The following is a 13,354-nucleotide window of genomic DNA, read 5'->3' on the forward strand; positions in this document are numbered from 1 at the left end:
GATTTCGAATCGAATCTCTTGCACGGTTAGAAATCCATTTCAAGATGCATTCTAATTGCTGCAGCAATTTCAAAGGTTCATGAAATAATACGTTTCTTGAAATATCATTTGATATGTTGTGAAAGTTCGGCCCCCCTATCCCTCGTTTCTATCCGGCCCTCTGGATTTCTTCCTACTTTAATCCCTCAATCTCTCCTTTCACCTCACCCTGGGTGCCAAGCGAGCAGATTATATTTGCGCCGGAATTACAAAAGGGGGGGTTTCACACAATAATTTATATTTTTATGTCCCTGGTTCGTTTACACATGTACAGAAAGTGAATATACAACTTGTTAAATGGACAGTACCGTAGTTGTTTAAATCATAACATTCTAGTAGGATATGTAGGTTTATTATACGTAGTTATATATATACATATTTTACATAGCGTTTCCATGAGTGTCTTGCATAGACCAAATTACCAAATCTCTAAATCAATATAATTGCGCACCTATGGCATAACCATCGGCACTTCCTTTACCGCAGAGTTAGCATAACTATCTCTGTGGGCCTATCCTCAGCTTAAATGATATTCCGTTCACTACTAATGCGTTTCCTTACGCCTTCACTCCTTCTTTTGGGCATCAATTATTCAATACGGAAATATCCACATATTCAAAGCTTTTTCTAAAAGGGGGCTTGGGACAGCAACAGGGGCTGGCTTAACCAGATGCTAAATTATTATATCCGGTTTAGCCACCATAAGTGGACTAAACTTGAGGAGACGTTCCTCTGTCGTCGATCAATGGGGAAACACTGTTTTTTTGCTAAAGCCCACTGGCCTTTTTTATAGCCGGGGTAAACGTCCTTGGACGTGGACCCCGTAGCGTTGGAAAATTCCAATGCAACGGTCTTTTGAAAGACAGCTAGCTTCCCCCAACGGAGGGGGGGGGGGTAAAAAACGGGGGAATCTAATATCCAGCAAAGCACAATCCAATAAGCATGTACACTTACATGCAATAATAACATAAAAGTACATGGAAACATATTACTTAACCCTACACCTTGTAGCTGGCCAGCAATTAATTAACATATTACCATAACCAGTAATGGTCAATCCGACCGTTACAATGTTCAATTGTGTTAGGAGTTGTACAAGTATTACACGAATGCAATGGAATGATTGGTATTTTATACATAAAAACATACATAAAATTTTGTAATATATGGAATGATTGAGTGAGCTGCGGTGGTCAAGTCGGTATCGCGTCTAACTCCCATACGGGAGACCCGGGCTCAATTCCCGGAGTAGTTGATCTAAGTTCGGAATCTTTCCGGCCTTGTCCCCGCACAAAGCGTATCTGGGGAGGGGGGCCCACCCCGCCTCAAATCAATGGGTACTTGGGGGGAACTCACGGAAAGAACATTCACAAAGAACATCCTTGCCCAGGTCAGGATTTGAACCCGGGAACCCCGACGTCTTAGTGCGCTGTGCTAACCTCTGAGCCAAGGAGATCGGCGAATGTCCAATGGCTCTTCAGAACTACAGAGCATTCCCTGACATTCGCTACGAGACTCGGCGGCAAGCGGCCCGGCGTAAGAGCTTGTCTTTCCGGTGAACGGGGTTCGCGACAGTCGCACGCTAGTCTGATTTTTCGGTCTCCCTGCCTTCGCTCTCTTTTCCTTTCTGTTGACGTTGCAGACTGACGCCAGTATAATCCTCCCTCGGAAGATGTGTTGTGTCGTGTCCGTGTGTTGAACATTGTGGCTTAATATGGAACACCAAAATTTACATTACAACAAAGGATTTATTTTGTCGAGTGTTACTTCGGAAAGAGGAATTGTGGAGAAGTGCGACGACGTTTTGCAACGAAATTTCCTGGTGTTCCCGTTCCACATAGGACCACTATATTAAACCTCGAAAGAAAAATGGGAAATCTAAAAAATAATGTATGCAAAGACAATCCGCACACCATCCGTGTGTTAAAATAGAGTATTGTACGAGAATTACAGTAGACGAACTTGCACGTGTAAATGCCAATTTCCTTCGGAGATGCCAGGAATGTGTTGCAGAAGAGGGAGATCATTTTCAACACCTTCTGTAGTCAAGGTTAGTACACAATATGAAAACTGTAATTTTAATAGCCGACTCTAGCGACTGACGCGGACCCGTTCACCGGGAAAGACAAGCCCTGACGCCGGGCCGCTTGCTGCCGAGTCTCGTAGCGAATGTCATGGAATGCTCTGTAGATATCCCATGGGACATCTGCAGGGTGATTCAGAATTCCTATTACACACTTCTAGGGGCTGTAGAGGGGACTTAGTAGATCAAGTTTTGATAAGGAACCCATGTCCGGAAACTTACAGTTTTGGTACTGCGCAGTGGTACGACACAATTTCACATCTCCATCATCATCTAATTGGGTAAAAATGGTATGTGATGGAGTGACACGATGCGGAAAGCGCTCTGCATGCAGACGTTGCGCAGCTCTACCGTTACGTCCAGCTTAGCCGTAAATTAAGAACATGTCGGTGTTCTCGGCAAACGTGTATTCAATGATACTGTACTGTCTCTGAAAAGCAACTGACGTGAAGGTCGAAGCACACAGGATTGTAAACGGAGGACGCTGGAAGCAGCACACATGACATCAGGTGACTGAAGACGTCGCCCTCCGTGGATTGCCTACCGTGAAGCGGGAGATGTAAAATTATGTGATCTTGTCATCTGTGTAGTACCGGACATGGCTTCCTTATCAAAACTTGATCTACTAAGTCCTCTCTACAACCCCTAGAAGTGTGTAATAGGAATTCTGAATCACCCTGTATAATAGTATAATATCCATGGATCTGATTTGAATATTGTGGATATCCCTTGGACATTTGTGCTGTATGGGCTACTGTTCAGGGATCGAACAAGAGACCCCTTGATTACGAGACAACAGCCTTACCACTAAGCTGTCGGAGAGACCTGCTAATTTACAGAGATGTAATAGAAAAGCAACTGAATAACTAAAATCGAAGGCAAAGAACTTGAAACTGTTCTTAATGCGTGTAAAAGGAATAATGCGGGTTTATGACAATGGTGCAGTGGTGACTTGGAATCAAGGGGCCCCGGCGCGATGCCAGGCGAAGACACATAGTGGGTCGGATCCCACTGTAGGTTCAGTTTCTATTGGTCTTTCTGTGCATTAAGTGAACAAACTCCAACAAACAAACTAAGGATGGCCATAAATCCGGATAACGGATATTCTGATTTCAAATTATCCGATATTCGTTTCGAATGCAACGGTTAATTAATTCGGATATCAGACTAATACAGTTATTCCTGCCATCCGAGTATTCAGTTAATCTGTGCATGCAGATTGTTATCTATTTTTACAAGTTCAGTAAACTATTCTGGTAAGAGAGGCGTCTGAAATTAAGAAAATAATTACGAAATAAAAGATCGGGACACCAATCACAAAATGTTACATTCTAAACTCTATCTCACTTACGCTTTTATTTTTATTACTGCGCAAAACTTTCTGCATTTATACTGACCTTAGTAATGCAGAGATCTGTTTTAGCCAAATTAGGTAAACATGTTAAAAAAAATTCAGAGAATCAGTGAAACAGATAAACAGACATATTGGATGAAGGATTTAGAGAGAGAATCCGTACAGTAGGAATACGAACGTGAAGAATAAAACAATATATGCGGAGAGCCAGTAAAACGGATAAACAATTAAACTGTACGGATTATACACACATTTCGGATATCCGTATATTTACAATAATCCGAATATCCGGTATATCGGATAATCCGAAAAACTCAAACATCCAGATATTTCGGGTATCCGGATAAAATTGACCCGGATATTCGGATAAAATTGACCCTATTTCAGATATCCGGATAAAATTTGCCCTGGACATTCGGATAAAATTGATCCGAATAATTCGGATATCAGGATAAAATTGACCCGGATATTTCGGATATTCGGATAAAATTGACCCTGATATTTATATTTAAGATATCCGGATAAAATTTGCCCCGGATATTTCGGATTTTCGAATAAAATTGATCCGGATAATTCGGAAATCAGGATAAAATTGACCCAGATATTTCGGATATCCGGATAAAATTGACCCGGATATTTATATTTCAGATATACGGATACAATTTGCCTCGGATATTTCGGATATTCGGATAAAATTGACCCTGATATTTACATTTTAGATATCCTGATAAAATTTGCCCCGGATATTTCGGATAAAATTGATCCGGATAATTAGGATATCAGGATAAAATTGACCCAGATATTTCAGATATTCGAATAAAATTGACCCGCATATTTCGGATATCCCAATAAAATTGACCCGGATATTTCCGATATCCGGATAAAATTCACCCGGATATTTATATTTCAGATATCCGGATAAAATTTGAATGATATTTCGGATATTTGGATAAAATTGACCCTGATATTTACATTTTATATATAGGGATAAAATTTGCCCCGGATATTTCGGATAAAATTGATCCGGATAATTAGGATATCCGGATAAAATTGACCCGCATATTTCGGATATCCGGATAAAATTGACCCGCATATTTCGGATATTCGGATAAACTTGATCTTCATATTTCGGATATACGGATAAAATTGACCCGGATATTTAGGATATCCGTATAAAATTGACCCGTATATTTAGGATATCCGGATAAAATTGACCCGGATATTTCGGATATCCGAAAAAAATGACCCGGATATTTCGAATATCCGGATAAAATTGACCCGGATATTTCGGATATCGGGATAAAATTGACCCGGATTTTGCCATTGGTAACTCAAACAAAACAATGTGCATGCATATCGTAGCTCAAGAAGTGAAAGGTTTGAATCCTGCGTCTTCTACTTCCGGTGTACTGGAAACTTTTTACTCGCTCAGTCTGTGTTGCATGCCCTTCACACAGACAACTGGCGCAGCGTTCTACAGCGCATTACCACAAAGACCGAAGTTACTTTCACTGACCACAATGACAAATCCCATCTGCCTTCCGAGAAGCCACCTCACCATCGAACTGGAAAACATCCAAGCCATAAAGTCGGCGGGACAAGAAAGAGAAAAGAACACCATTACCTAGTCCACACATACGCTCTTGTGTAACAGACTTTCATCTTTTTGGCAACGCCTTGGGAATTTCATCACTGCTCATCTAAAAAGAAGAGGGAGACACTTTCTACGGAAGCATGATCAGCGGGTCTCTTCTGTGCGGTGGTTTCCGGTGCTGCTGGTTTTTGTTTTTGCTTTTTTTTTTTTTGGTCTTTTTCGCTCTCTTTCTGGGGTCATTGCCCAAGTGACCGCACCGCCACCGTTAAGCGCTTGGAGGTTGTTCAGGTGAATGGAACGTGCTTCTTGTAATCTGCCACAATTAGTGTTAGTGTGTTAGTGTTCTTCTGAACGTGCTGCCTCTTGGTGCTTGGGCGGAGGGATGACTGTATTTTGCACCATGACAACGCATATAGTTTTGCCACATGTACGAGGGGTGTACAATAAGTTCGTGCCCTGGCCCACTTCCGGTTGTGTGTGATGGACCCAATTCTGTAGTATTACTCATGTATCCTTTCGTTGTATGCGTTGCAGGTTTCAAGCATGTATCTAATAAACGTTTTGTGTTAGATGTGTAAACATAACAAAAGGTGAGGCTTATTGGAAAATGGATCCTTAAGATTGGCGAGCTGTGATCAAGTATCTATGGTTGAAGGGTCTATCACCTCAAGCAGTGGCGGCGATTAGTTTCCAAAACTGGGAAGACAGTTTACTTTCTCTAGGTAGATAAGGTTTAGCAAAGTATGGGGACAAAGGGCCAAAAAGTGGGGGAGCAACTGCCCCTCACGCCTTCCTAATCGCCGCCGCTGACCTCAAGAAGTCCACAATGATATGGCGCAGACATTGAGGGATAAAGCACCTTCATATTCCACGGTAAAGAAGTGGCATATGGAATTCAGCTGCTGTCATGAGTCGTGTGAAGATGAACAACGTATTGTAAGACCATCAACAGCTATTACCCAGAAAACAATCGACCGTGTGCAACAATTAATCAACGCTGATAAAAGATTCTGCTGACATTGTTGGCATATCAAACGGTAGCATTCACACCATTTTAATTGACCACTTGGGATTAAATAGAGGAAGTTGTCGTTGGGTGCCTCGAATGTTGACAGATGCTCAACAATGGGACAGGCTAAACCACAGCCGCTATCCAACCCTGTGACTTCAAAAGCTTGCGACGTCCATCTTATTACCCAGGTCTGGCCCCGAGAGACTACTACCTGTTTTCTGAACTAAAGGAAGATATGCAAGATAAGACATTTCACAATGATTCTGACGTCATGGACGCTATGGAGGAGTGGTTACAGGAGCAAGACAGAACATTTTACTCTACTGGAATTGCAGCATTAGAAAAATACTACGACGTAAGTGTCTGGCACTCGGATGGGACTATGTCGAAAAGTGGAAGAAATTTCCCAATACCACTACCGGAAGTGGTCCAGGGCACGAACTTACTGTACCTCCCTTGTATTTGTCTTTCTATTTTCCTCATTTTTAACTCACTTTTAAGTCCGTGGCGGAGTGGTTATCACAGCGCGGTACGACACCAAAGATCCCGGGTTCGAATCCTGGTCTGGGAAAGGGTCTTCTTTGTCATTCTCATCTTCGTGATTAGCCAAAAGTGGTAAAAAAGCGAAGTAAAATAAAAAATAACAATTTTAGTGCACGATTACTGAAATAATTTGTTTTGGTGGAATTATTTGGTAATTCTAAACAAATATTTTGTTAGCAGTAACTACTTAAACTTTTTTCTTCAGGTACTGATTTTTAATCCTTATTTGCCGTTCGAATCTTTTTTGGGGGGGGGGGGGGTATAAATGGTATAAACCCAGACATGCTCATATATTAACTTACCTCTCAAGAGGAGAACGAAGGCCAAATAACGAACAAGGAAGCGCCTACCTGTAAATAGAAGACATGACACTATTAGATTTTTCATGTGAACGTAACAACAAAACATTTACATTTTCTTTCTTAGCTCCTGATTATACTAATTTACATTTGAATACCAGTAGATATTTTTAATCACGGGGTACGTAATTGAATTCATTGACTTAAGTGAACATTAAGTAGAGCTTATTATACGTCGTTGCTAAACACACTTAATAACCCATGTAATTATGTTCAGCTGTGCACTTTTTTGTGCTCAAACGTCTTGCAATTTGCCTAATTTAACCACACTTACTGGACATTTGTAATTAAATGTAATAGGTTTATAAAGCAGGGGCGTCGTTAAAGGGATGAGAGGATACTGGTCCCCAACTTTCCCTTCCCCCCAATTTTCAGTGGCTTGGAATATTTTTTTCTTTAAAATTTTCAAAAAACCTCCAAATTATTATTTTAAAAATTGCATGTAGACGACAATCGTTTTCACTGTTTCGTAATTGGAGAATATATATATATATATATATATATATATATATATATATATATGTATGTATGTATGTATGTATGAGAGAGAGAGAGAGAGAGAGAGAAATTGAATTTTCTTGGAGAGCTGAAGGGGATATTTTCTCTAAATAACCCCTTAAATACAAGACAAAATGCATATTTGTACTAACAGATTGATTGATTGAGATGGTATATTTTACTTCGTTTTTCTGCTACATTTTTTGCTAATCGCAGAAGTGACTGTGCTAAGCAGCGCTGATTCGGTGTCACACATCATCGAAGTCCTGTGGCAGGGACGGAATACAAGAAGAAATCACATTGGAGTCAAGTCCGTAGACCTTGGTGGCCAGCGGAGTCTTGCCAACTGCTATACTCGTTTAACCTTTCGTTTACTAACATGTTCTCTCTAAGTTTAAGATGTAAAGATTAATACCTAACACTTCCAAGCTTTAGTCTCGGTTACACCGTAACGGAGACTAAATGCAAAAACCTTAACCATACTCCCTGTTTTCTTTGAAAACCAATGAGTATTCTGGATACCGAATAATCATTGGTCCTTGTTCTGGCATGATATTAAAGCATACCATCATGTAAAAAATGGAAATTACAAATAAAGGATAAAGAACAAAGAAAAACGGGGGAATCCGTAAATATTTCGCTAACTGACGTTCCGGTATAATTTAAGACCGGGACAATAGCACATATCTCCGAATGTGTGGAGGTGGGTATTTTTCGAGGGTCTCCCCTTTATTTATGTACCCCAGGTTCGATTCGCGGTAGGTGCACATCTCACTGCTCCGGATCTTACTTTGAAATAGAGACTCAGTCTCGATCAGCCTCTCTGTGTACAAAATGGACTTTATAACAAATGTAACACATTTTTATTCTACTTTTTTAACCTTGCAGTTACGTTTGAGTTCCACACGAGTCGTCACGAATGCATTATCATTTAGGCTCTCCGGCGTGGTTTGAAACAGATCGGGAGCAGTTCAAAAGCAATGAATTATTAAGAGACCTGCAGCAGAGTTAATATTATCCAAGATGGCCGCCAGTCATCTCCGAGGCACATGCAGGACGATAATATATTCCAGGAAGAAGTTCAGTTGCTATGTAACTTGTTGTACCGCACCAGACAATTTATGACTAGATTAATCATTGAGAAATACAGAAGGTCGCAGTGTTGCCAATGCACAAAGACTAAATTTGCTAGGTGTACTCCATCATAATAATCAAAATATTGAGGTGTGTTATTTTAGAGATTTTAATGTTTAGAATAAGGATATTAATGTGTTTCGTATGTGCGCATATCCTTGTATTCAATCGAGCTTCTGGGTCTTACTGGTCCCGGTGCAACCATGATGTAGAAAAGATGTTTTGTATGCAACATGCATGATGTGACAATTACTTCAGTCGTATATTATTTATCTTACCTTTCAGCAGAGTAAATTTTTGAGTAGGAGTATGTCGTACAGAGCTGCTTGTGTTTAAATGCTAATTTATTATGTAAAAGGAGCAATTGATGTAAAGCTTCATCCAGTTACCATGTTTCCATTCCCTCCCTTGCCCAAGGGGGGGGGGTGCTGAGGTCATAACCTCCCCATGCCCAATATCCCTAAAAATATACAGGGTGGCTCAATAAGTCACTTAACACCCTCAGTACAAGGCCACTGCGGCATGGAATGTGAAAATGGCGATGACCAATCATTGCCTGGCCAAGGGGGAACCACATTGACGCCACCCACACGGTCGGCGGCCATCTTGATGTCCGCCATCTTGAATTCAACTTCAGAATTTTAAATGGGAAGGGGGTCGTGCGACATATCAAAATGGGCTAGAATTTCACGAGAAATGCAATGGTGAAGGTTTTTTCGACGTATCTTTAACCAGTAAAAAGTTATGACTGAATCCTTGTACCAATTTGCTCCTTTTCGAGGTGTTAGAAAAATGCCTTAAAATTTGTTTAGCGCATCGGTAATGCATCGAGATCAAAGTGACGTCTAGGGAGAGAAGTTCGCATGCCATTGCACACGATTTTAATCGGATACATCCATGAAGAGCTGCGCATTATAAATGGTTGTCGCGAACAATTTACAGTGTGACGCTTCCATTGAATTAAAAGTCCTTCACAGTGACAAGGCTAATGTTTATGTTTATAAGGAAGTTCATAAACAGAATATGCGACCCTTGTCATCTGATAACTAACTTTGGACAAAAACAGGTTCATAACGTTCCCATAAGTGTTCTGGTGTTCTTCCCTATTGAAAAAACTCTGTAAAAAGTACCTTCTTCCATAAGCAAGGATGAAAAAAACTGTTTATTTAACAAATCCAAGTAGCCCTAAGCATTTAAGGTTCCGTTGATGGAAAATTGACTAACCAATCGTTAGTTAGCACGCCACACCATTAACTTACCAACACTAACCATTCAACTTTGATCTGTCAAAAATGGGTTATCGGATAAAAAGCATCGAATATTCTGTTTATAAACTTCCTTCTGAACATAAACACTAGCCTTGTCACTGTGAAGGACTTTTAATTCAATGGAAGCGTCACACTGTGAATTGTTCGCGACAACCATTTATAATGCGCAGCTCTTCATGGATGTATCCGATTAAAATCGTGTGCAATGGCATGCGAACTTCTCTCCCTAGACGTCACTTTGATCTCGATGCATTACCGATGCGCTAAACAAATTTTAAGGCATTTTTCTAACACCTCGAAAAGGAGCAAATTGGTACAAGGATTCAGTCATAACTTTTTACTGGTTAAAGATACGTCGAAAAAACCTTCACCATTGCATTTCTCGTGAAATTCTAGCCCATTTTGATATGTCACACGACCCCCTTCCCATTTAAAATTCTGAAGTTGAATTCAAGATGGCGGACATCAAGATGGCCGCCGACCATGTGGGTGACGTCAATGTGGTTCCCCCTTGGCCAGGCAATGATTGGTCATCGCCATTTTCACATTTCATGCCGCAGTGGCCTTGTACTGAGGGTGTTAAGTGACTTATTGAGCCACCCTGTAGAACTCCAAAGGCATGAAAAATATGGTAAAGTGAGGACTGACTAGAACCCCTTTCGAAAATCCTGGGCACGCCACTGTGTATATTATCTCACCATTATTTATTTGTATTTGAAGTATAAACTACTACAGACCACAGATAAACATAGAACAATAATTGGGTTCTCTTACTTTTTAGTGGCACAACACATATTCACCATGACAAAATAATTAACAGTTCGCATAAGCCCACCAGGAGACTTCAAACAACATCCAAAAAAGTTACTTTGCACCCTTAAAAATACACTTCGTAGGATAACTTCGCCCACAGAATGGTTCGTTAGCCCTGCACACGCCCAGACAGTGGGGACTGGTGAACGGCTTCTTCTGTTCAACGGACATTACCCAGCACATGAGCGTTCCCTCGTAAATGACACTGTATCAACTTGCCTCTGTCTCAATTTGCCCCGGTCTCCCCTATATATTACTAGCTGATTGCCCGGAGTTGCCCGGGTATTTATTTATACCAATATTATATTAGACAGGAAAATAATGACTTCTAACTATAATGTAAAATGAACTTTGAGTTGAACGGCATTGGGAGTGTCACTATTCATCTTAGCGACCCCGAAAACTATGGATTCCACACTAATATCGATCGTTTTACATGTCACCCCTTCCCATCCCATCCCTAGGGGTGACAAGGGTGTCTTACACCCACAGTATTTCATTCCAGATTGTAAGTGATATGTGTACCAAGTTTGGTTGAAATCGCTCCAGGCGTTCGAGAGTTATGCCGGAACAAACAAACACACACACATACATACATATATATATATATTGCAAGCCACCGTGGAGTAGTAATTCGCGCAGGAAGCTAGACGTTATTAGTGTTTTCTGCTCAGATATTACATAATTCTCTTCCGATTTCATCGTGTTACAGTTCCCCTATTTACTTTTTACTTTTATTGTGCGCCCCCTGAGCCCGAGATGTTGGAGGAAATACCATACAGATGTTTTATCAAATCGACACAAGATGGTGCCACGGGATACCATCTCGAAAAAGAACGCACTGGTAGAACTGAGAGTTCATTCTGTTGAGTTATTAGATAACAAAAAATAAAAACAAAGATATAAGGAAGAAAAAAAGTCATTTTGCATCTGCGGTGCTGTGGGTCAGCACTGTTGGCCTTGCTGTAATAGATGGCACGCGCAGTAAATTTTGGTAATCTGTATCAAAAATACTGTCTTTGAAACTCGTTAATGGAATTTGTTATATTTTACGGTTCAACACCTTCATTTTCTAACGCATTATCAAGTTTCTATAACTGGTGTAATCAGTGGTAAACACACTATTCAAAACAGGAGCAGCGGGAATTACGAACACCCACCCGCCCTTACACATTAGAAGTTTGTATATACATGTATGGATGACATTTTGTTTTCACACCCAATATGTTGACCAAAATATGTCCAACACCAGCTGACCACTCAGCCCTACACCTTGTCCTTTCTATCTCTGGATCAGGCGAAATAAAACAAGTCTCTGCTCAAGTAGTGACGCGAGACGGCTCCACCAATGAACACGCGAGAGGGAACGGTATTGCGTGGGGAGTAAGCGACTGTAGTTACCAGCCTTCGCAGCAGCGTGTACTGCTTCGCTCTGCCCACTCGATTTCCTCCTCTTCTCTGCCGCTATGCGCGGCCTGGCTCCAGAGATAGCTTAAGCCAGGGTATAAACAGGGGTAGCGCAAGCTACTCCTAGATGTATGCAACGTTTGCCACTGACCGTACTTGTAAAGGCTAATTTACACAGGGTGGTGGGCGGATTACACTGGTCAACATGATTTCTTTAACAAGAAAACTACAGGGTGGCGCACGAAATGATCCACCATTTTGTTGTTGAATAAAAACTATATTATAAAGAATCTCTCAGCGAAACATAAATGACACAAAGGTTACACTTTGGAAAAACGTACTACTGCAATACATGTTCAATCTGGCCACCGTTTTGACTTTTAACCTCAGTCAAGCGAACACTAATATTTCCAATTACCCTACGGAGATAGCGGCCCAGACCGTAACCTTCGGTGCATTGCTAACTTTTTCATGAAGCACTCGCGGATTCTCAGCTGGCCAAAAGCCCAAATTTTGTTTGTTAACCACACCATCCAATTGGAAGTGCGCCTCGTCAGAAAACCACACGCTGTACAGTGTTGCATTGTTACCCTCGGCCCAATTAGCGAAGGTCAATCTCTTCTGTTTCTGTTCATTTGTGAGTTCTTGCACGGATACACGAGGAGATCACTTTTAAGAATCCATTGAACAGAACGTCTTGATATCCCAAGTTGTGTTGCTGCTTTTCTGGTCGATTTGCCAGGACTTTTCTGCACAGCGACGCGGACGGCTTCAATAATCTCAGGCGAACGCACAGGTTTACGACGATCACGCTTTGATTCCAGTACTGTTTATTCCACTAGAAACTGTTCATGCAGTTTGTGTACCGTTTTACTCGAGGGGGACCACCGAGTTTGGAAATGTGGACGAAAGCGCCTCTGAGTCCACACAATGCTCTTTGTTTCGGCGAAAAATAGCACAGTTGCTGATCGCTGTTCCGTCGTAAGTCTTCCTTTGTCCGCCATGTTGTATACTCTAGCCCCCTGGGGACAGGTGGATGCACTAGGCTTCAGTTTTCATCACACGATATTTCCAATGACTACTGCAACTACTGTTGGCACACTTGACGTCATTCCTCACCTAAGAACTGAAAAAAATAAAAAACAAATGGTGGATCATATCGTGCGCCACCCTGTAAATGGCGAGTTTGTTGTACTCTTTTACCCTGAATTGAAATATGTAATTAGAAATTTTCCATCAGACACTCCTTT

The 13,354-nt window shown here is 41.1% G+C and overlaps 1 protein-coding gene across 2 annotated transcripts in view; it reads right to left on the minus strand.

Moving 5' to 3' along the window:
- The window catches only part of ZnT77C (Zinc transporter 77C), a 326,998-nt gene that overhangs the window by 131,673 nt on the left and 181,971 nt on the right, over window positions 1–13,354 (minus strand). Inside the window, exon 2 of one of the 2 annotated variants that reach the window (XM_083129658.1) lies at window positions 6,928–6,975. The exons of the other annotated variant lie outside the window; for it this stretch is intronic. The gene's annotated coding sequence lies outside the window, so the exon portion shown is untranslated. The remainder of the gene's footprint in view (window positions 1–6,927; window positions 6,976–13,354) is intronic. 2 annotated transcript variants of the gene reach the window in all.

This window comes from Lepisma saccharinum, chromosome 10, assembly GCF_977018435.1.
Source record: "Lepisma saccharinum chromosome 10, izLepSacc3.1, whole genome shotgun sequence".
Classification (NCBI taxonomy): domain Eukaryota; kingdom Metazoa; phylum Arthropoda; class Insecta; order Zygentoma; family Lepismatidae; genus Lepisma; species Lepisma saccharinum.